Raw genomic sequence first — 25,311 nt, forward strand, 5'->3', positions numbered from 1 at the left:
ATAGATTTGTTCTTGGTAACAGAACCAGATATAACACAAACGCGCATGGAGTGAAGGATGAGATTTTGACATGATCACTTGAAATCCATTAAATTCAGTTTATAGTGCATGGATTGGCCAAAATTTCAGCAGGTTGTATAGGCAGCACACAAAAGAAGATACATGCAAATCTGGCTGAGAAAGCCAAAGCATACTTATCCTGCACCTGATTGTATGTGCCTCTAGCTGCATTAGTTGTCTTCTGTTTAATTATGATGATATTACTGTTTTGTTTATATATATAAAGATGACCATTAGTTAGTTTTAGTCTATTGCTTTGCATCTTAATGTGCATGTAGTAGCTGTAGGCCCGTGTCATTTGAGCATATATTGTAACTTGATTTACAATCTTTGTTTTGTTTGTGCAGTATTCTTTTTTGCACCGCTCCTGTCAGCCTAGTGGAGCGCAGCGTGCGAAGTTACCTCTATTGAACGACGAGCACGGTCGAACTGCCAAAGCGCCCAGGACAGTGAACTTGACTGTGCAGCCGGCTTTGAGCCGTCGTTGGCAGGAGGGTTCGGTGTCCAAATTACTCTTTTTTTTAATACGTGCGTGATTTGTTTCATCGGTGTCATCTAAGATTTCTTGTGTATGAATATATGCTTGATCTGTTTTTTCGTCAGCAAAGCCCTTGCCGAATTCCTCTATTTGAATATGTGCCTGATCTGTTTCATCAGCATGTAATCAGTCCTTTATATGATTTTCAACCCGTAAGAGTCTGTTTTGGAAACTTTTTTTTTCTTGGCCGTGGAAGAGTTTGTTTCAGAAATGGTTTTTTTTGTTTTGCTGTATATTTTATTTTTGGAAACGTTTTTTTTTAAACGTAACTTTTTTTGTCGTTGTTAGCAAATATTTCTTGTGTATTAATATGTGTGTGATTTGTTTTTTTCGTCAGCAAAGGCCTTGCCGAATTCCTCTGTTTGAATATGTTCCTGATTTATTTGATCAGCCTGTAATCAATCTTTATATGATTTTCGACGGGGAAGAATTTGTTTTGGAAATTTTTTTGGCCGTGGAAGAGTTAATTTTTTTGGCCGTGGAAGAGTTTGTTTCAGAAAAGATTTTTTACTGTATATTTTATTTTCGAAAACGTTTTTTTTAATGTAACGTTTTTTCGCCGGTGTTAGCAAAGATTTCCTGTGTATAAATATGTGTGTGACCTATTTTTTTCGTTACCAAAGCCCTTGTCGAATTTCACTATTTAAATATGTGCATGATCTATTTCATCCGCATGTAATCAGTCCTTTATATGATTTTCGATGCGGAAAAGTTTGTTTTGGATTTTTTTTTTTGCGGTGGAAGAGTTTGTTTCGGAAAAGTTTTTTTTGCCGTATATTTTTTTCGAAAACGTTTTTTTGGAAACGTAACTTTTTTTCGGCCGTAGACGATGTGGAAGATTTTGTTTCGAAAACCTTTTTTTTTTTGCCCGGGGAATAGTTTGTTTCGTAAAGGTTTTTTTTGCCATATCTATTTTTTGGCCGGATTTGTTTTTTGCCTCATAGTTTTTTTGGAAACTTGTCAGCAAATTTCTTGTGTACGAATATGTGTGTGATCTATTTTTTTCATCCGCAAAGCCCTTGCTAAATTCCTCTATTTGAATATATGCCTGATCTGTTTTATCTTCCTGTAATCCATTTTTTATATGATTTTCGACGTGGAACCGTTTGTTTTGGAAAATGTTTTTTTGCCGTATAGTTTTTTTTAAAACATTCTTTTTGTAAACGTAACATTTTGGGACAATTGCATTACTGCCCTCGTTTTCAACTCTAACTACTTGTTTGCCCCTGTTTTTTTAAGTTTACATATTTACCCTCATTTTTTGAACCTGAAGTTGCGGTCTGCCCTTGTTTCCCAACTCCGTGAGTTGCTATTTAATAATGGGTCAAAAAAATTGTTTGGAAAAAAAGGAAAGGGAAAAGACCATGATGCCCATCCCTTATCTAAAACACACGAGCCTCCTCTTTTCCCCTTCTCTCATCACGTAACCTGAGAAGTGCGGTCGCTAGGGTCGGCGGCGGGGTGCGCTCCAAGCTGCGCGGGGGCTGCGTGCGGGCGGGGGCGTGGCGGCTGCGGGCCTTCTACACACGGGCGGCGGCGTGGCACGACTGGCTGGCGGCATGGAGAACCGGCGACGAGCTGGGCGGTAGGCGGCGCCCACGCTGCTGGTCTCCGCTCACGGTGTCGCGCCATCCGCTCAGGTCCCTTGCTTACGCCACAGCGTACCTCCTTGGGTGATTGGTGAAGCCTGAAGCTGTGCTGGACTGGCATCTGAACGGATAAGCCTGAGTGCGGCCTGAATCTGAATGAGCGTTCTCCATTTTTTTCTTTGTTTTTTAATTACTAATAAAGCTGTGGGCCCCGTTCAAAAAAAACATACAACGGATCGAGCTTGATGATGGAATAGTTGACGGAGACGACAATGATGACATTCCTGTCTGTACAGAATATGTGATGTCATTTGTCCAAAATACATCCACAATAAGTTTGTACATAAAGTCATATAGATTAATGGATCATTCATATCAAGGGCATTTGTGTCTTTTTAGCTTTCACTTAACACCGTTAAGTCTTCTTCATGGAATAGGGACAAGTGGAAGCTTCAGATTCAAAAAAACAGGGGCAAATTTGTAAAGTTAAAAAAACAGAGGCAAACATGCGGTTAGAGTTGAAAACAAGGGCAGAAATGCAATTGGCCCTAACATTTTTTTCTAGTTGTGGACACGTGGAAGATTTTGTTTTTGGAAACGTTTTTTTTCCGGGGAAGAGTTTGTTTTGGAAAGGGTTTTTTTTGCCGTATCTTTTTTTCCGCCATTGAGTTGGTTTCATAAAATGATTTGTTTTTTTCGTATGTAGGGTCAAAATAGCGGACTAGTGGGGTAAATAGTCCTTTCTAAAATTAAACGCAACGGCTAACCAAAACAAATACGGAAATAAGACTATCGGTCTAGCCAAGACTACACCCCTTTATTTAAGTTCACAAGCACCTTATAAAAATCCTAATTAGTCAACAAAAGTGCCGAGCTAGCTAGAACTCACCTAATTAATTCTAGAGCAAGTTCACACAAACATATATACTAGTACTTTACAAAACCGAGAGAGCTCCTACACAGTCAAATAAGCAAAGCACAAAGCTCCTAAGCTCACTAGCAATACTCAATAACAAGGCCACTCAAGCTAAATTAGAGAGCGCAAATTACTTAGCTACATAAACTAAACAATGTAACTAACAAGATTACTCAAACCAAATTAGCCACGCAAAAGAGCTATGAAAGTACCTAGGATGCCGTCTAAAGGGAGATGAATAGGCGTTTCTGAAAATTAACAACTTTAAATGCAAAAATGATTAGTAATACCACCCCTCACAAGTTAGACACAGAGTATACAAGGTATAAAGAATATATCTAGAAGCTACAACCCAGCAACTCAAAGTTAGAACAAAGAATAAATATTTTCAGCACAGGTAGGAAATACCGAACGTGTCCGGTATACACGATTTCTGTAGAACAGCCCCGAACTTGCTCCTTTCGATTTCTATCTTCAAACCAAACTACAGGTACCTACTAGAGATGATAATAAACACATAGAACCTGCACAAGAGCTAGAGCAACATAAATATCGAATGAAATACGAATTGAGACACGATATTTGTTTTATTGAAGTTCGGACTCGTTCGAGTCCTACTCTCCGTTGAGGGGGCTACGGGTGACCCAACAAGGTCAGCCCTAGAGAGTACCACGAAGGTCACTCTAGCCGGAGTCTTTTCCAACTCTTTTTCCTTCTTCCACTAGTTGATTCCGAGGCGGCGAAATGGACCGTTACAAACTTTTCAAGGCACACCATAATCTCTCGGGTGCTCTTCGGTGATGTCTAGCCATCTAGGACCGAAGAGTCCAAGAGTAACAAATGTGAATCATGAGATTGACAATATGCACAAGTGCTCAAGTGGTGGCTTGCTCTCAATTTTGAATTTCTCCCAACCCACTAATTGATTTAGCAATTTGAATCACACACTCACTAAGTGAGGGTTTGGGAGAGTTGACAAAGCTCAAAAATATGCTAGAGGATCAGCAGAATCAGCAGCCTCCAAGGGTGAAGGCTTGGGGGTATTTATAGCCCCCTTGGAAAAACTAGCCGTTTTATAGCCGTTGTCATACCGGACTGCGCCAACGGTAATTGAGTTACAGTAACGTTGTGAGGCGTCGGAACTCCCGATGAATGCCGGAACTTTCGACCATCGGAACTCCCGACCCTCAGCATATTTGAAAACCATGGTAACTGAGTTAAAGTATGTGAGGTGTCGGAACTCCCGATCCTCAAGGCATTTGAAAACTAGCCGTTGGCCTCTGGCCGTCCATACCGGACACGTCTGGTATTACCACCATAGTGAGCTCTCCAAGTCAGTTAAGCGCGAGATGTCGGAACTCCCGACCGTCGGAACTCCCAACTTACGTTGGAACTCCCGACGAACCAACCCGAGAACAACAATTTTATCATTGATGGGCAAATACCGGACACGTTCGATATTGCCAGACCACCAAAGAACAGATTAGCTCTTTTGTCTCTCAAACACTCAAAACTCACATGGGTTGGCTTGAGCACTTATAAAACATTATCTATCAACATGATGCATCCCTCTTAATAGTACGACATTCCTATTAACTCAAATTTAAAAGTATAACGAATTTAAACCTTTTGAGTTGATCTCTTTCAACCGAAGCCGTGTATTCCAATCTTTATCAAGTGAGGGTGACAACATGTCAACTTTGATCTTTATCACTTGAGCATAGCCATCTTGAGCACGTGACTTAATTCCATTCATTAAATATAAATAACTCCAAATGTATCAAGTCACTTCCAACACTTTGTCCACTATAGATTTGATCCTCCACATCAATATGACCATCATAGCTTGATTAGTACCTCAACTAAATGCAAGTACTTTCTTCTTCACCCTAGCCAGGTTCTTCGGCCAGTCAAGCCGTCGCTTGCCCTTCACCCTTGCTTAGTACCTCGAAGCCTTTCCTTGCTATCTTCACCATCTCAAGCCATCAAGTTACATCTTGTGTTGAATCATCCATTCATTTGTATTGTTATCTTTTTCATTTTAATTTAGCAAGCTTCAAATATGAGACCATTCCATATGCAATCCCTCATGTCTCATCAGCTAATTTTTACCGGGCTTGTTTTCACATAGTACATGGAAATCCCATAATAAATAAGTCTTTGCATGAATTCTACTTGCATTATTGTCTTGTGCTTAAACTAGATTGTTTATACAACAACACATCATTTTCGCTTTCATTAAGTACCTGTGAGATAACCTATTACCTATCTACACTTAGCAAATGGGTTAGACCTTTAATCATGTTGTCATTGAATCATCCAAAACCCACTAAAGGGCTATATGCACTTTCAAGCTACTTCTATGCTACACGAGCAAGAAGGTAAATAGCAAACTACACAAGTCAACTAATTACAAGAGCAACTACACAAGCACAATGTATATGAAAGTAATTGCGAGTTTGTGTAAAGGAGATGCAAACCAACGGGAAGACAAGGATGACACGATGATTTTATCTCGAGATTCACATGCTTGCCAACATGCTAGTCCCTGTTGGTGGTTTGGTGGCTAATTGGCATCACCCACCAAGCCCATATGATGGGCACAGCAAGAACATACCCATAAGTGAGGGTAGCTCAATGACACGCTCTATTAGTGTTGCTCTTCGCAGCTCCCGCAGGGTGAGCACAATCCCCCTCACAATCACTTCTCTAGAGCGCCACACAATCTTCTTTGCGTGCTTCGATGGAGACCACCACCAAGCAGTCTAGGAGGTGGCAACCTCCAAGTGTAACAAGCACCACCGGCTTACAACTCGATCACCTAGTGCCACTCGATGCAATCTCATAAAGCAATCGCACTAGAATCACTCACTTGTAATCAATTCGTACTCTTGCAAGCATGAGTTAGAGGCTCTCCTAGCACTCCTCAAGCATGGACACTAAGTCCCAAGGGTGCCAAGTGTGGCAGAACCGTCCAAAATAATGCACTTACGGAGGCACTCGTCTTTCACCAAACACTAAGCACCCCGAAAGCAAGCTACAACGAGCAGGTTCCGTTGGGCACACGCAAAGGGAGAGCCCAAAATATCTACATTTTTTCCCAAGGATCTAATAATGAGAACGAGTTACAATACTTAATACATTTCATACATCCAGAGTTCTTAGAAATTCATTATTACATTGCCAAATGTCAGAGTGCGGAATATTAAACAGCAGAATGTAAATAAACATCTATCGACAAGAAACAAGGATTCGTCTGTGCTGACCAGAAGAATCCTTCAAACAATGGTACTTCTCAAGCATTACCTGCAATAGGGGTAAATAAACCCTAAGTACACAATGTACTCGCAAGACTTATCCGACTAGTGAGAATAATTTCCCGACTCCAAGGAATATGATAAGCTTATTGGTTTGTTGGGTTTCTTTTTGCAGAAAGCAATACTAATAGTGAATCCTTATTTATGTTATCATTAGCAGCCATGATTAATTTATTATCTAACCATTCTACGTAAGCACCTATTCTACTTTCAAGCAAGAGTTGAGCAATCAGTTCCATTTCATCACCTTTCATCTTTCAGTTCTTACTATGATGCTAGAGTTAAGACAAGTCATACCGACATGGCGGCAATTCCTGAATCAATATGCCCAGCTAGGAACCCCAAAAACACATGCCTCGCTTGTACCCCAGGCATAATCAGCACCAACTCATCACCCTCCTATACTAGGGTCCAGGTCCCCGTCCAAACTTAGACTCCAAGCCTCCGCTCCTAAGTCCTGGACTTAGTGCGGTGCAAGGACCTCCACCATCTCCGCCTCCAATCAGTCGACCTGAAAAGAGCCAGAACCCACGGCAAGAGAGCAACAAGTCTTTCCTACGCCCATACCCAAGTATGTGCTCGGGATAATAAATCTGTGACTTGCCTAGCGTCTATTGCAACGACCGGTCCTTAACCGACATAGACATGGAAAAAGTATAACCAAGCTATGCCACGTTGTCCGTAGGACACAACCTCTTACACCCACCAGTACCCAAACCATATCCCTGCCCGGTCACCATTTTTCTTTTTCACCATTTTATCATGAGTGATCATAATTATCACCTGTTGTGAGTACCGGCAGGTTACTCACGCTATCGAAATCCTGAGCATAGCAGCTACTCGACCTATACTAGTAGGACTCATAGGTAGATATATTTATGCATGTAGTTTTCATAAAATGCCTGTAATGCAAGTACACATCATATATATTCAGTGAATATTTAAAATAAGGGTTATGCACTGGGGCTTGCCTTGGGCAGGCGGTGGGTCAACAAAGTCAGCACCAAATGGCTCCGAGGCTCCCTCCTGCACGAGGATCTTCTCCTCATACTCCTCAATGACCTCCTCATAGTCCTGTTTATCCGCAGGCATGAACTCTACCAACTCGTGATCTACATGCATGAAATAATGATGCAACACTTAGTAATACGGCAACAATAACTCTTAAAATAAAAATACATCTATCAAGCTACTAAGCGAGTTCTACCGACTAAGGTGCTAAGTTGCCTACTATAACCACTAACAATTATGAAGCATTACATATATTATCTTAGCAACTAAAGGTATTCTTACTCTTAATACCGATTTACTCTATATATGATAAAACGAGGAGTACTAGCTACTCTATTTATCAACCTACTATAGGGCTACAAAATTTACAATGAGTACATAATAATCTAATGAACCAACTGTAAAAATTTCATGACTAAATCTATCATCAGTTTGCCACAAAAATTCCTACAAATATTAAGCTAAATGATACTAAGCTTTCTAAATTGAATTTATGAACCTATCATTATCACAACTAACTATAAAGTAACTACACCAACAGATAGATAGCATTTTTGTGAACCTAACAAAAATTTTCACTATTTTTAGACTTCTATAAGATTTACTACAAATTATCAAAGTTTGGCTCAAAACCAAATTGAATAAACACTTATTACCTTACTAAAAACTAGAAAACCTAATTCTACCGTGTGGCTCAAAACGCGAGCGGCCTGGCCCAGTTCGGCGCAACGCGCGTGCACACGCGATGCATGGCGTGGCCCAGCCAGGCGACGACGGCCCACGACGGGGAGGCCCGCGCACCCCGGCTGTTTTGCGAAAATGGCCCTAACCTAACGACGAATCACTCTGAGACCCACGGCACTATTCCTACAGTCATCTACTTTGTAGATAAGTCCTCGGAACAACTTGTCTTCACAACAACAATACCCTTAGGCACCCGTGCGTGCACCAGCGCGGTGGCGCTGGCATAGGGCGATTACGCTGGCCAGACCAGCCCTTCCTCGCCCTATCTACGGAGCCGATACCTGCCTATGCGTGAACTCAAAGTACTAGGCAAAGAAAGCGCGAGTGGGGATGCCATAGCAAGGCCGGTCCACAGTGGCAGAGCTCCTGCAGTCATGGCGGTGGCATTCCGGTGAGTTACAACAACACCGGAGAAATTAGGGTAGCTAGTGAGCTCAAGGAACTCACCACGGACACAGACGACTAGTGGTTCGGCCGGAGGCAGCCCAAGCTAAGCTGGCTGCATGCGTGTGGACGGTGCAACGGTGCACGGTGGTGGCAAGGCTGCGTCATGGGTGGCTAAGAGGTGGTAGCGATTAGGCAAAGGTGCGTAGGGTGACGAGTAGGTAGAGGCGAAGCTAGCAGTGCAATGAATTGACGCGAGCAGCACTGAATTGGGAGCTTGTCGTCGATGCATACCGACATGGTCTTATTGATCCGGCGAGAAGGAAACTCCAAATTGGAGCATGGCACGGCATGGCTCACTACAAGCTAGGGTCGGTTGATTGGCTGACTATACGATGGAGCCATGGACGGGGTTAATTGGACTGAGGTGGCTCCACTACGATGAATTGAAGGCGGGGGTCTGGCAACCATGGCGACAGAGGAACAGGGGAAGACAGGCATGGCCTGGCTCGGCATTGCCATGGCGGGACGTGGCTATCAACTCAAAGCACAATCGTGTATGGGCTACAGGGCAATGAGGAAATGGCCAACACACTTAGGACGGTGGGCCGCACGGCCATAAATTGCAAACCGACGATGGCGGCTCGGCTCTGCGCATCGCAGTGGCATGGCACTGGTCAGGGGAGGCAGCAGCGCAGTGTCACGACGAGCGCGGATGTGATGGCAAGGCCGGCAGGGCAAGCCCACACGTGTGTAGCCATGAAGGGTCAACAGTAGCAGTGGTCGTGCGACAGTGGTGGTTAGAGCATGGCGTGACCGGGGGCATAGCACGATGCAACGGTGAGCGTCAGTGGTGAAAGCTCTAGTTTGGTTTTGGTGAATTGATGAAACCCTAAGTGCTAACCTAGTTTATCTAGTGATTATGAGATAGGTGGCACTACTCCAAGTGATGAAGCAATTGTGAAGATCATGATACCATGGTGATGATCAAGCGCTTGGACTTGAAAAGAAGAAAGAGAAAAACAAAAAGCTCAAGGCAAAGGTATAAGTTGTAGGAGCTATTTTGTTTTGGTGATCAAGACACTTAGAGAGTGTGATCACATTTAGGTTCAATAGTCAAAGTGCCACTAGATGCTCTAACTCATTGCATATGCATGTAGGATCTAGTGGGGTGCTAACACCCTTGAAAATGTTTGTGAAAATATGCTAACACATGTGCACAAGGTGATACACTTGGTGGTTGGCATATTTGAGCAAGGGTTAGGAACTTCACCAACGGAGTGTCCGCACGTAGAGTGCGGACAGTTCGATGGTGCCACCGGTGCCCTATATAGAAAAGACGGATGTCGCTTTAAGTGACCAGACGCTAGTCTCAGAAGGACCGGCGCGTCTGGTCAGTAGAAGCAGCGAAGACGCTGGCGTCGGTCTCTGACCAGACGCTGGGTCGCTTAGTGACCGGACGCTGGCGGGCTGCATCCAGTCCTGCTGACATGGCAGTACACAGAGGAGACACCGAGTGACCGGACACTAGGTGAGTCCGGTCGAGCATGACCGGACGCGTCCGATTGTGATTTCTCGCTTCTAGATGCTTACTGGAAACGACCGGATGCTGAGGTCCAGCATCCGGTCACTTCACAGCAGCGTGTTCGGTAATCACTTGACCGTTGGGATCGAGCGCTTAGTATTTGAAGAGAGGGGACACGTGGCGTGCATCGCACGATCGGACGTTGGGGTCCAGCATCCGGTCAATCTGACTAGAGCATCTTGTCGCCCCGTGTTCAGTGCAGTGAGGAGCCCAACAGCTCTATTCATGGGGGCTCTCTATTTAAGCCCCATGGCCGGCTCAAGATCACTCCCTTAGCCATTTGCATTGACATAGCAACCTTGTGAGCTTAGCCAAAGCCCTCTCACTCATCTCCATCATTGATTCATGATCTTTGTGAGATTGGGAGTGAATCGAAGTGCATCGCTTGAGTGTTTGCATCTAAAGGCACTTGGTGTTCGTGTTTCACTGCGGGATTCACTTGTTACTCTTGGTGGTTGCCGCCACCTAGATGGCTTGGAGCAGCGAGGATCGTCGAGCGGAGGTTGGTGATTGTCTCCGGCTCCGATCACGGTGATTATGAGGGGTTCTTGACCTTTCCCCAGTGGAGAGCCAAAAGGTACTCTAGTGAATTGCTCGTGGCTTGTGTGATCCTCATCTTGTGTTGGTTGTGCGACACCTTATTGAGGTTTTGGCGTGTGATGCCAATTAGCGCATGAACCTCTAAGTGAGTGAATCATCACAACGAGGACTAGCTTGCCGGCAAGCAAGTGAACATCGGTAAAAAATCATTGTGTCATCATTTAATTCCAAGGTGATTGGTGTTTATTGGTTTTTATTCTTGTGATTGATTGGTTCGTTCCTCGACACGGCGGTATAACTATCTTGCTCTCTCTCTCTTTACATTACCGCAAACTAGTTATCAAGCTCTTTAGTGTAGCTAGTTGTGAGAGCTTGTTAGTTTGGTTAGTGTGGCTCTTTAGTTAGCCTTTGAGAGCACACTAACTTAGTGTAGTGCCATAGTCATTGTTTGGTTGGAATCTATAGAAACTAGAATTATGGTAGGTGGCTTGTATTTTTAGTAGGCTAGCGCGATACTTGCTTCGCCTCATAGTTGTCTAACCGGTTTGCTAAGTGTTGTTGTAGAAATTTTTAATAGGCTATTCACCCCCTCTAGCCATTAGGACCTTTCAAGCGGCACCGCGCGACAGCAGCCTAGACTGGCCACTTGCGCATGGTCCCGCATAGGCGAGCATGAGGTGGCAGGGTGGCTCAGGCGAACACGACGGCGATGGTGAGAGCGCACACGAGCGGCCCAGTGAGGCAGATGACCGCAGTGGAGTAGAGCGGCTGGGTCCATCGGCACCAGCGTGGTGGCACACGTGAGTGCATGCTTGGGCGCGGCAATAGGTGGAAGTGGCCAGCAGCACGGCCAACGCGATGGCACGTGTGCGGGCGTGTGCGCATCGACGAACAAGCACAGCGCGTCGAGCCGAGGCAACAGTGACCGCGTCCAAACGCTGAAGCCGTCCGGGAACGTGCCATGCATGATTTTTAACGCGCTCTAAAAATTCACCTCGGTGCTGCAATTGTTAAACCACCAATTCCATACTCAAGAAGGCATGTTAGGCTACAAAAACCCGCCATGAAACCCTACCCCTACTTAACCCAATTCGCTTACAAAAATTGCTGAACTTAGCTTCGTTGAAACGTTTTCTAACTTAAGAAATTCTACTAAGTTTTTATCGGTTTCGCGTTGAATTCGATTTCCAAGCTATCAAGTATGCTAGCTAGCGAATCCCATTCTCGATCGCAAGTATTTCACTGCCACCTACAAAGTTTGTACTACAAACTTTATCAAAGTTTCATCTAAGCGTTCTATAGCATTTTCTTTCGATAAAAATTCTTTTAGAACCCTAAGTGATATAACGCGACATGAAACATAACATTCGTTTCGTGTTTCTGATGAAGTTTCAAGTTACATATATTGCTTTACACCCTATATTACACACATTCACACATAAGTATGATGCTCATGTAGTGTTTTAGCAAAAGACTGTACAGTGTAACACCGAGCGTGTTACACCAAGCAAGTGCCAAGGCCGGTCACACACTCCTTTTATAGCCCTAAGGGATAAAATAGCTGTTACCCCTTTCATCCTGATTTCTGCACACTGACCGGACTCACTGACCGGACTCATCCTAGAATCCGGTCGTAGAGTCCGGTCGCTCCTTGTGCGCCATGTGTACTAGCCATTCGAAGATGACCATTGGTCACCAACAGCTAGCTCCTGCACACGCATACTCCTGACTAGACGTGCCTAGGTCTAGTGATCGGACGCACCGAGGCTGAGTCCGGTCACCAACGTGCCTCTGCACAACTGACCGGACTCCCTTTTCTCCTATGACCAGACTCGACTCTCCCAGAGTCCGATCACTTCCAAAGAGGTTCCAGAGAGCTCTTTTGATGACCGGACACGTTAGGTCATCACTAACCGGACTCTACGTGCGTCCGATCGCTCCTAGACACGTTAAAAATACTGATCGGACTCTCGATCGGACTCGCAGGTACTGATCGGATGTGTCCGGTCACTGAGTTCGGTCAGAGACCTTTCAGTGCTAAAACGGTAATAACTCACTTGCATATTTTTGGATCAATGCAGAATTTTAAATCAAGAGCCATCCTATAGTTCGGAGTACACTGAAAAACTTCTCTCTCTTCTCTAAGTTGATCCAATTCGACTCCAACAACTTCTCCTTTTCAAATGTGCCAACACCACCAAGTGCAAGTGTGTTAGCATTTTCACAAATATTTTTCAAAGGATTAGTCACTCAATTCACCACGCCACTTGATCCTAGCAACATCGCAAAGTTAGATCGCTCAAGTGGCACTAGATGACCGATATGCAAATAAGTTTCCTCCTCTTAATAGTACGACCATCTATCCTAAATCCGGTCATAAACTTCTCTACACAACCTTTGACCGGTGAAATGAAATACCCTACAAATATACCCTTGCCTTACGCATTCCATTCCATCATCTCCGATATCGATGCAACACATGCACCAACCGAACACCAAATGATATGATCCACTTCATATCATCACGTGATCGTATTCGTTCATCGATCTTGACTTCACTCGCTCTTCATCGTTGTCTCGGTCCATCGGTGCCAAGTCATCACACAACTTGCCCTTCACTCTTGCAACCGGTCTGTCGACCGAGTCTTGTCTTGATCTTCTCCACCTTGATCACATGACTCCATGTTGTCTCATATGTAATGAGCTCCTTCATCACATGTGTGAGCCTTGCAATAAATTCAAGCCATCTTCACCGTCATGGCATGAGTTGCTCACACAAATACATGTGGACTAATCACCTGTGTATCTCACTCAAACACATATTAGTCCACCTAAGGTTGTCACTCAATTACCAAAATCAAATAAAGACCTTCCACCGTATATTTTTTCAAAAAACTTTTTTAGGAAACGTTTTTTTCTTCGGCTATGTGGACGATGGTTTTTCTTCGGCTGTGTGGACGACATGGAAATTTTGGAAACTTTTTTTTGCCCGAGTTTGTTTTGGAAACCGTTTTTTTGCCATACCATATTTTTTCCGGAGGAAACATTGCGGGCAATTTTTTACGGGCGAGGCGGAGCAGACGATAGCCGTAGTGATTTTTAGGTGTAAGAATAAAAAAAGATACCTTTATTCCTTGGAAAAAGAGAATCAAACTATTTATTTTCTTATTACAGAAGTCAATGAAAACATGTTAATTAAGTTATATACTCAGAAATTAATTTTAGCGTCATTTGACATGGATAATAAGCAAAGAACTACATTGCAATGCATTCCTCCTGAACAAGATCAGCCCACAGTGCCAAAGGTCCTCTAGTCCAGTTGGTTACCCTGGCAGTACTCCTCAGGTCCTCGGTTGACTCTCCGTAGAAGTGAATTTCAGACTGAGGTTAAAAAAACCTCTCTGTCCGTCCCATATCCAAAGCACTGGGGGCATTAGCCCAATTTCCACTTGGACGACGGAAAGCCACCGTGTAAGGGTGGGGCTTTCTTGGCCGGGTAAGAAGGCCTTCTTCTTATTTGGAATGCTGTCAGGCAATCTTAACCCCTTCAAGTCGATTTTTTTTAAGATCAACCTACAGTATCCAAGCCAGCGCTGAATTGCCCGCCCGATACAAGCAGGCCCACGAAAGTAAAATGAGGCCCGCCGCTCCTAATTCCTTGTCATTGGGTTCCATTAATCCCGTACGGGTAAACTAAGGAAAGTGGACCAGCTCAAATCCTAACTTGCCGATGCTATGGACGTGCCGAGCCATTGTGCACATATGATGGCTTGCCCTTTCCTCGAAAAAAAATGAAAAAAAAACTAACTGATGTCCTGCCCTCAAGAGAGGAGAAGTGGTCCGAATCGGCCATATAACATACAAATATATAAATATACTTCGGCCACCTTTTCACGAGGGCAAGCCAGCATATGTCATATATGCTGTGGGTTATTTTTTTTTAATAAATAAAAAAGCAATTTAATGTCATTTGGTTTTTTTATTTTTCAACAATAAATAAAAAATAATTTAATGTGATTTCTATCATAATATGAATTTTCATATTTGCATGTAGGAGTATATGTATACATACACTTTCACTCGTGTATACTGGACTTGATGTACTAGTAAAGATATTTTGTGGGCCGTACTTAGACCAGCATGATACAAAGACGTGCCATGGGCCGTGTTTGGGCTGAAGCAAAAACTTACCGTACTATATCAGCTGACGTGCAATCGTGCCTATCATGTTTAGAGAACACAACTTGGAGCGCGTTTAGTTCGGCCGGAATCGGCATTTGCACAGTGTTTGATGTGACGGCAAACACTGTAGCAATTTTGTTTGTATTTGTGAATTATTATCCAAACATTGACTAATTAGGCTCAAAAGATTCGTCTCGCAAAGTTCAATCAAACTGTACAATTAGTTTTTGATTTCATCTACATTTAGTACTCCATACATGTACCGCAAGTTTGATGTGACGGGAAATCTTCTTTTTGCATAGTGCCAAAGTTGGGAGTTTGGAGGAACTGAACAAGGGCTTGAAGTGGCACGAAGCACGAGGTGGCCGTGCTATGGCATGGTTAAGTCCCACCTAGTTTACTCAAAAGCAGTTTATTACTCCCCAAGTCTCTGGATAAATCAATTTCTAGAATTTGTGCCAGTCAAACTTTTTTTTAGGTTTGACTAACTTTATAAAAAAGAGTAACAACTTCTATGACATAAAATGAGCATCTTATTTGAAAGCATCTAGGCCCCTAGTTGGGTTTCGGTGATTAATGACAATATAAGATTACTATGACTAACGTGTGTTTTGCAGAGGCAATTAAGTTAGGTCATGGTAATGGAGATCAATTGGGCAATCAAGGATGTCATGCCCCTACGATGGAAATTGTTTCGGTTTTCAAAGGATGGACGACAAGATTAAGGATAACTAGTTCTAAGTGTCGATTGGAGTTGGAGTGACACTTAGAGTAGTTTAGGACTTTGTTTTTCCTTTGGCCGTACTATTAAGGGGGGTATGGATGGGTAGCTTGACCTAGATGAGTCTAGTGAGTTAGGTGTGGTGCACACTTATTAAAACTAGCACTAGGTAGCTCCACAACAGCCCTATGATCCTATGGAGCAAACTTCATTCACATATGTTCGAGAGTTGGAAGTGAATGGAGGGTCAAATGCTGACCGGATGCTGGCTCCGGTGCGACCGGACGCTGGCCGCAGGGTCTGATCAGTTCATTTGATCAAGAGACTGCGTTCAGTGCGACCGGACGCTGGAGTGGTCAAGTGACCGGACGCTAAGAGGCAGCATCCGGTCGACTCCAGTAAGGTTCTAGAGAAGGAAATCTGCGACCGGACCCTAGGGGTTCAGCGTCCGGTCGAGTACAGTAAGGTTCCAGTGAGGGTTTAATGTGACCAGACACGTCCGGTCAGTAGTGATCGGACCCTGCCAGCGTCCGGTCAACACATTATCACTGGTTTGTGGGTTGAACTGACCGGAGCGTCCGGTCACCCCGCAGAAGCTCATAACGGTTCGTTTTTCAGGCTGCCTTATAAATAGAACCTTCACTCATGTGTGGGGGTACTTTTGCTTATTCCAACAGCTGAGAAACACGTTTGTGAGTGCCAAAAAGAGTAAGTTCCTAGTGAGGTGATTGAGATTTGAGAATCCAAGAGAGTAGCCTCATTAGTGAATCAAGAGTAGCAAAGTGTGCATCCACCGTTCTCATTAGGCTTCGAGTGGTCAAGTGAGAGTTTGTGCTTGTTGCTCTTGGTGATCGCCATCACCTAGATGGCTTGGTGGTGATTGGGAGTTTGGTGATCACCCGACGGAGCTTGTGGGTGACCCAACTCAAGTTGTGAGCGGTTTTGGGTGATTCGCCGCGACGGAGTGTCGAAGAATCAACCCATAGAGAGCACTTGATCCTTACGCGGATCAAGGGGGAGCTACACCCTTGCGCGGGGTGCTCCAATGAGGACTAGTGGGGAGTGGCGACTCTCTGATACCTCAGCAAAACATCGCCGCGTTCCTCTCTCTCCATTTACTTTGAGCATTTACTTTGAGAAATTCAATACTTGTCTTTACATTCATAGAATTGCCATGCTAGAGTAAGTTTGGAATATAGGTTGCAAGTTCGTTGTGCGTTAGATCAATAGAAACACTTTTCTAGGCACAAGGGGTTAATTGGACCAACCGTAGGATTTGATTATTGCAAGAAAATTTAGAATTAGTCCAATTCACCCCCCTCTTGGGCATCTTGATCCTTTCAATTGGTATCAGAGCCTCATGCTCACGTTTTTAAGCTTAACTACTTAGAGCAAGATGTCTCACGGGGATGGGCCTTCTCCTATCTTTGAGGGAGATGACTTTCCATATTGGAAAATCCGCATGGAGGCGTACTTAGAAGCTCTAGACGTTGGTATTCTTAGAGTCGCCTCACAAGGCTTCCCAAAACCTCGGGATGCTACTAACTTATAAGGCGATGAGGTTAATTATGAAAAATGGAATGCAAAGGCTCGCAACACCATCTTTAGAGGCCTTTGCAAAGATGTGTTCAACCGCGTAAGGAACCACAAAGACGCCCATGCACTATGGTCGGATGTTTGTGCGCTCTATGAGGGAACCAAGAGTGAGCGTGAGGAACGCTATCATCTTGTGATTAAAAAGCTAAATTCATTTGAGATGCTTCCCAAAGAATGCGCTAATGAGATGTATTCACGTTTGAATGTTCTTATAGAGGAAGTCAATGGGCTTGGACTTACTCAAATGTCACCATCTGACGTTGTGAGAAAGATCTTGAGTGTCCTCCCCATTGACAAATATGGGCATATTGTGACCGTGCTACACCAAGGTGATCTTTCCACCGCTACACCGATATAAATCTTGGAAAAGATCAACACTCATGAGATGTACATGCACATTATGCCACAAGATGGCTCATCCTCTACCAAGAAGAAAGAGAAAGACTTAGCATTCAAAGCTAGCCAAGACAAGGGCAAAGCAAGACTTGAGTATGAGAGCGCAAGTGATGAAGAAGATGAAGATGAAAATCTTGCTCTCATGGTGAAGAAAGCCACCAAGATGCTAAAGAAGCTAAACAAGAGTGGCATCAAGTTCGACGGCAAGAAGAAGAAATTCTTCACAAGCTCTAGAAGAAAGCCAATCTCCAAAATGGATTGCTTCAATTGTGGTGAACTTGGTCATCTAGCACATCAATGCCCCAAGCCCAATAAAGACAAGTTCAAGAACAAGAACAAGGGCAAGAAAGATGACTCAAGTAATGAAGATGAAGATGAGAAGAAGAAGAACAAGCCATACAAGAAGAGAGATGGCAAAAAGAGAGACTTCCACAAGAAGAAGAAGAGTGGAAAGGCCTATATCGTCGGTGATTGGCTCACGGACATTGATTCATCTAGTGGATCATCTGATGATGATAGTGACAATGAGAAGCTAGCCGCCATTGCTATTGATCTTCCATCTTCACTGCCACCATCGCCATCATCCTCTACACACCTATGCCTTATGGCCAAGGGTGAACGCAAGGTAACTAAGAATGATGATAGTAGTGATGATGAGCAAGCTAGTGATGATGATAGCGATAGCGATGATGATGATTCACCTTCATATGATGATCTTGTCAAAATACTAAGAAAATACACTAAGATCATTAGAAAGAGTAGAGCTACAAATGAAAAGCTTGATGCTAAAAATGATTCACTCTTAGCAAAGTGCGACACATTAGAAAAGGCTAATGATGAGCTTAGAGAAACTAGTGATGCTATATCATCCAAACTCAAGGAGCTCAAATCTTCTAAGAAAGAGCTTAAAGATAAACATGATAAACTTGAGTGGGTGCACAATGAGCTCATCACTAGCCACAATAAGCTAAAAGATGAATATACGACTCTTAAGATCAATCATGATACACTTGTTATTGCTCAAGAATTTTTACCAAATGAGCCACATGATGCTACTAACCATGTTGTTAAGGTTGATATAGCTACATCATGTGATGATTTGATTGATGAGAGCATTGAGCAAGGATCTAGTGGCAAAGGCAAGCAAGTGGTTGAGTGCAATGACTATGATGAATATGTCAAGCTCAAGAACACCAATGAAAAGCTCATGAAATATCTTGAAGAAATGAAAAGCCACAACACCATTGTGCTAGAAACTCTTGATCATGACAAAGAGTTGATTCTTGAGAATGAGAAGCTCAAAGAAGAAAACAAGAAGCTCAAGGAAGAGAAGAAAGATGATGCTCTAAAGGAAGAAAATAAGAAGCTCAAGTTGGAGAAAGAGCATCTCAAGATTGGGTTGAGCAAGTTTGCTAGAGGCAAGCACCTCCAAAGTGAGCTACTCATGAACACCATCATGAAGATGGATAGAAGTGGCATTGGATATGTGGCAAGTGTAGAGAAGAAGAAGACTCAAGTTCAACAACAACAATCAAAGCCAAAACCAAAGCCAAAGAGATGTTTTGAGTGTGGACAAGAAGGCCACTTTGCTCATGAGTACCAAACTCCACCGCCACAACCCTTGCCCAAGCATGCTAGACCCTTTGCCTTCAATGCTCACTACATGCTTAGAAAGGACTCTAGTGGAAAGATGAAAGTCATGTTCTTAGGACCCCCTAACAAGAATAGGCCTAAGAAGATTTGGGTGGCTAAGTCACTTGTTGAGAAGGTGAAGGGCCCTCAACAAGTTTGGATTCCTAAAGCTTGAATCTCTTGTGTGTAGGTGAACTACAAGACCGATGGAAGTCATTGGGTTATTGATAGTGGTTGCACTCAACATATGACCGGTGATCCTCGTATGTTCACCTCACTAGATGAAGAGGTAGATGGACAAAAAATAACATTTGGAGATAACTCAAAGGGCAAAGTTAAAGGATTGGGCAGAGTGGCAATATCAAATGATCATTCCATCTCCAATGTGCTCTATGTTGCTTCATTGAGCTTCAACTTGCTATCCGTTAGACAATTGTGTGATCTTGGTTTCCAATGCTTGTTCACTGAGAAGGAGGTTGTTGTATCCAAGGTAGATGATAATCAAGTGATATTCAATGGATTTAGATACAACAACTTATATCTAGTGGACTTCACCTCTGAAGATGCAAATTTGAAGACTTGCCTATTCACCAAAACAACACTTGGGTGGCTATGGCATAGAAGACTTGCTCATGTTGGTATGAGTTCACTCAAGAAGCTTATGAAGAATGATTTGGTGAGAGGGTTGAAAGATGTGAAGTTTGGAAAGGACAAGCTTTGTAGTGCATGTCAAGCCGGCAAGCAAGTTGCAAATACTCATCCAACCAAAGCTTTCATGTCAACCACAAGAGTGCTAGAACTCCTACACATGGATTTATTTGGACCAACAACATATAAGAGTTTGGGAGGGAATCTCTATTGTCTTGTGATTGTTGATGACTATTCAAGGTATACATGGGTATTCTTCCTTCATGACAAATCCGAAGTTGCATCTTGCTTCAAGAAGTTTGTCAAGAGAGCTCAAAATGAATTTGAAGTGAAGCTCAAGAAGATTAGAAGTGACAATGGCACATAATTTGACAACACAAACATTGAAGCCTATTGTGATGAAGTTGGGATCAAGCATGAAGTCTCCGCAACTTATACTCCTCAACAAAATGGTGTAGTTGAGAGGAAGAACCGGACTTTGATCACTCTTGCAAGGACAATTGTGGGGGGTACGACCCCGGATACCCACGGCAGGTCACATGGGCTATTCCTCTAGGGGTGGTCCAGCCTGCAAGAAGGAGCCTTGCGGGGCACGATTCTGTTCGGCGACCCCCGCAAGGCACGGAGAGGATATCCTAAAGATGTTACGAGATCTGATAGGATATATATGATCCCATGTTTCTTGTAATCTGTTATTACTTTCTGGTTATCTCTCAGATCTAACCAACTTGTAACCTTGCCCCCCGGACCATATAAGGCGGGCAGGGACCCCCTACGAATTCACGGCAAATCATACGATAATGCAAATCAACCGATAGCTAATGCAAATCAACAGACCACAGGAGTAAGGTATTACGTTGTACCGATGGCCTGAACCTATATAACTCATGTGTCTCTGTTGCCTTCTTGTTCTTGATTACACGCTCCTCTACCGATCAATCTACCATCGCGGGGTGCCCCTCGGTGGACTGCCGACGATATTTCATCGACAGTTGGCGCGCCAGGTAGGGGTGTGCGTGCTGTTTCCTTGTCGAACAAGATGGTTTTTTCCGCAGGCTCTTTGTCCCTCTCGCAGCCTGGCCAGATCTTCATGGTCGGATCCATCACATGGGTCATCAACGCCGACGGAGTTGGAGAGCTTCTCGAGCCAGTGCAGATCGGCTCTGCACCGACCACCCTCACATCCACAACTGCAGATCCAATATCGGAACCACTTCTGAGGTCGGCTCCATTAGCCACCCACCGCTCGCTTCCCTACTACCAGAGGAGGCATGTCAACAACGACGATCTGATCGAATCTATCGATCAGGTCAGCTTGAAACTCGCCGATTGCCTCTCCATTGCTGAGTCAGCTCTGGACACCCTTGTTCAGCACCGAGCACCCTCTGATCCCGATCTGTCAACGATCAATGCTCAGCAGACTCTAGGGCCCGCCACCCTGCCTTTCGGGCTCGCCAACACCACAACTACATATCAGGACGCCCTGAGGGGCAAATTCGCCGACCAGCTCGCCGACCAATTTCCACCAACCGTCAACATGCTGCACGCCGGCCGGGATCTCGGAGCATCCCTCCAAACTATCCTCGAGGAAAATCTGGACTCCGAATCTCAAGGATCCACCGAGCCCCTCGTCGAGACCTTCACCAAGCAACCTCCTCTCCTGCTTTTCCAGGGTGGCGTGATTTTCAACGTCAGTATCGACAGCCCCCCGGAACGGCGAAACAGACGAGGAACGCGCCGCCCGTGAAAACAGGAACGCCAACCGCGCGCAACGGCGTGATAACAAACGCGCCATCACGATGGCCGAGGCCGCTCGTGATAACCAGATCGATTCACAAGGAAGGCCCCTTCATCGCAACCTCAACGAAGAATTCCTCCACGTTGACGGCCACGACATTTTCAAGACTCTGAGCGCTAATTTGGCCGTGGCCGCCAACGAACTCGCTCACCTCTCGCAGACGCCCGAGCTCGCCAAGGTCGCTGCCATGCTTAAAGCGGCACACTATCAAGTTAACGAGATCCGAGAAGTTCAGAGACCTTTGTGCTCCACAAGCACGATCCACCGATCAGTTGATCCTAGATCCAATCGCCGCCCTAGTCAAAGCCGCTTCACCGACCAATCACCACCTCCCCAAGGGGGAGTTGGAGGCCACCGCGCCAAGCATCATCGCCAGCACGACCAATAGGTCGAACAGGACGCCCGAGTGCACCTCAGCAATCTTTGGGACGCACGATGGCGTATCGACCAACGATGTTTCGGGCGCCATGAAGATGAAGTACAACGTCGCCAGGAGTACGAGCAGGAATACGGCAACCCGGACACAGCTTTGGAGCTGATCGTCGCCGGCAACACTGCTGATGTTGGTCCTGACAGCCCGGAAGGGCCCCCTGCATTCACCAGGGCACTCCGAACGCTCTAGTGGCCTCGTGGTTTCAAAATCACTGGAGCCGAGCCCTATGAAGGAAGGATGAACCCAACTCAGTGGCTGCAGGCTTACGCCACCGCTGTCCGAGCCACTGGGGGAGACACCAACATCATGGCAAACTATCTCCCTATCATGCTCACGCCAGCCACCATGAGCTGGTTCACAAGCCTCGCCCCGGACTCCATCGGCTCTTGGGAATATTTGAAGAGAGTCTTCACCGACAACTACATGGCCACATGCAGGTGGCTAGGCACCAAGCACGACCTCAACCGCATCAACCAAAAGCCATCCGAACTACTCCGCAGCTACATCAGACGTTTCTCCGAGATGAGGAATTCTATTCCCAACATCACGGAGGCCAAAGTCATCACCGCCTTCGTCCGAGGACTTCATCACCGAGAACTCCGTTCTAAGTTCAATAGAAAGCCACCCACCGGCATCGGCGAGATGATCACAACAGCCAATTAGTACGCCGACGCCGAGGAAGCGGAGGTGCGTTTTAACAAAGACACGGGCACTAATCGCCTGTCTCGCCACCATGACGACCGCAACGGCGACCGACAGCACAACGTTCACCGCCACGACGACCGCAACAACAACCGACAGTACAACGATCGCCGCTACGACGACCGTAGTTTCCACCGGGACAGCGGACGTGATCGGCCAGATGGATTCAAACCTGGTCAGAATCGCCGCCGCCGACCAGATCACTTTGTCGCTAATGTCAATGAGCCGCGCACAAAGCGTAACTATGACGAGCAGTACAAAAAGGTTCTGGATGGTCTATGCCCCCTGCACAAGAATGCCAAACACAAGATGAAAGATTGCCTTGGTTTGGCTAAGGAATTCCAGGAGAAAAAGTACAACGACGACAATGGTGGGAACAGAGGACGCCGACCACCAGGGGATAATAATAACACCTTCTAGGACCACGACAAGGTGGTCGCCACCATCTTCGGGGGTCTCGCCTCCAATGAAAGCAGAAGGGAACGGAAGCTCGCCGCCCGACGAGTGCTCGCCATAGCTTCAGAAGAAACTACCGCCAACCCTAGCTATCGCCCGTGGTCCGAAATCTCCATCACCTTCAGCAGGGCCGACCAGTGGGTAGACATACCCTACACATGGCGTTTTCCCCTTGTCCTTGACGCGACTATTCAGAAGGTGCTCTTCAGGAAAGTCCTCGTCGATGGTGGGAGCACTTTGAATCTACTCTTCGCTAGGGCCCTAAGGGAGCTCGGACTCAGGACAACAGACCTCACGCCTTCAGACTCCTCCTTTTAGGGTGTGGTGCCCAGTAGGGCATCCAGACCACTGGGGGAAATTACCCTACCAGTACAGTTCGGCACGGCAACCAACTACAGAGTGGAATATATCAACTTTTATGTCGCCGACTTCAACACTGCCTACCACGCCATACTAGGGCGCCCGGCTCTGACCAAGTTCATGGCTGTTCCACACTATGCATATCTGGTGTTGAAGATGCCTTTGCCTACTGGAGTCCTGTCTTTGCGAGCCAACCTCTCCGTTGCCTACGCCTGCGAGACGGAAAGTCTCGCCCTCGCCGAAGCCACCGACCTCTCCATCTAGATGGCCAGCGTGGTCGCCGAAGCCAAGACCGCATCTGCACATGACATGGAGATCCCAGAACCTCCCCGGGCCTCCGCGAAGTCCAAGGAAGTCAAGGAGATCGGCCTCGGCCTCGACGACCCTTCCAAGACGGTGAAAATTGGGGCTCACCTTGACCCCAAATAGGAAAGCGCGCTCGTCTCCTTCCTACGTGCCAACGCCGATGTGTTTGCTTGGAAACCTGCAGACATGCCGGGGGTACCATGGGAGAAGATCGAGCACTCCTTGAATGTCTCGCCGACCGCTAAGCCAATCAAGCAGAAACTTCGACGATTCACGCTGGACAAAAAGGAGGCAATTAGGGTAGAAATAAAATGGCTTTTAGCTGCCGAATTCATAAAAGAAGTGTATCATCCAGATTGGTTAGCTAATCCTGTTCTTGTTAAGAAAAAGAATAAAGAATGGAGAATGTGTGTTGATTATACTGATCTTAACAAACACTGCCCTAAAGACCCCTTCGGCTTGCCTCGGATAGACGAGGTTGTCGACTCCACCACCGGCTACAAGTTGCTCTCCTTTCTCGACTGTTACTCAGGCTACCATCAGATCTCCCTCAAGGAGGAAGACCAGGCTAAAACATCATTCATTATGCCTTTCGGTGCATACTATTACACCACTATGTCCTTCAGACTAAAGAACGCCGGCGCGACCTACCAAAGGGCTATCCAGACGTGCCTCGACCAACAGATCAACCACAACGTCGAAGCCTACATCGATGACATGGTCGTCAAGACCAGAACCGCCGACAATCTTATCTCCAACCTTGAAGAAACTTTCTCCAACCTAAGCAAATACCGATGGAAGTTGAACCCTTCAAAGTGCATCTTTGGAGTTCCATCCGGTATCCTGCTCGGCTACATTGTCAGTGCTCGGGGCATCGAACCAAACCCCGACAAAGTCTCCGCCATCACCAACATGAAACGGCCAATGTGCGTCAAGGATATACAGAAGCTCACAGGCTACATGGCTGCATTAAGCCGATTTATCTCGCGCCTTAGTGAAAAAGGGCTGCCTTTCTTTAAGCTTCTCAAGGCCTCCAAGCATTTTTCTTGGTCGGAGGAGGCAGACACAGCTTTCGAGTAGCTCAAATTGTTTTTAACAAAACCTCCAATCATGACAGCGCCACGACCAGATGAAACTCTACTGGTTTACATCGCCGCCACTTCTCGAGTTGTCAGTACGGCTATTGTCGTCGAACGCGAGGAAACTAGACACGCCTACAAGGTACAGCGTCCGGTCTACTTCATCAACGAGGTACTTAATGAGCCCAAAACTCGCTATCCTCAGGTGCAAAAGCTGTTATATGCAATCTTAATCACCTCACGCAAGCTCCAACATTACTTCGAATACTACAAGATCACCGTGGTCACCGAGTTCCCTCTAGGAGACATTCTCTGAAA

This window comes from Miscanthus floridulus, chromosome 11 (genome assembly GCF_019320115.1).
Source record: "Miscanthus floridulus cultivar M001 chromosome 11, ASM1932011v1, whole genome shotgun sequence".
Lineage (NCBI taxonomy): Eukaryota > Viridiplantae > Streptophyta > Magnoliopsida > Poales > Poaceae > Miscanthus > Miscanthus floridulus.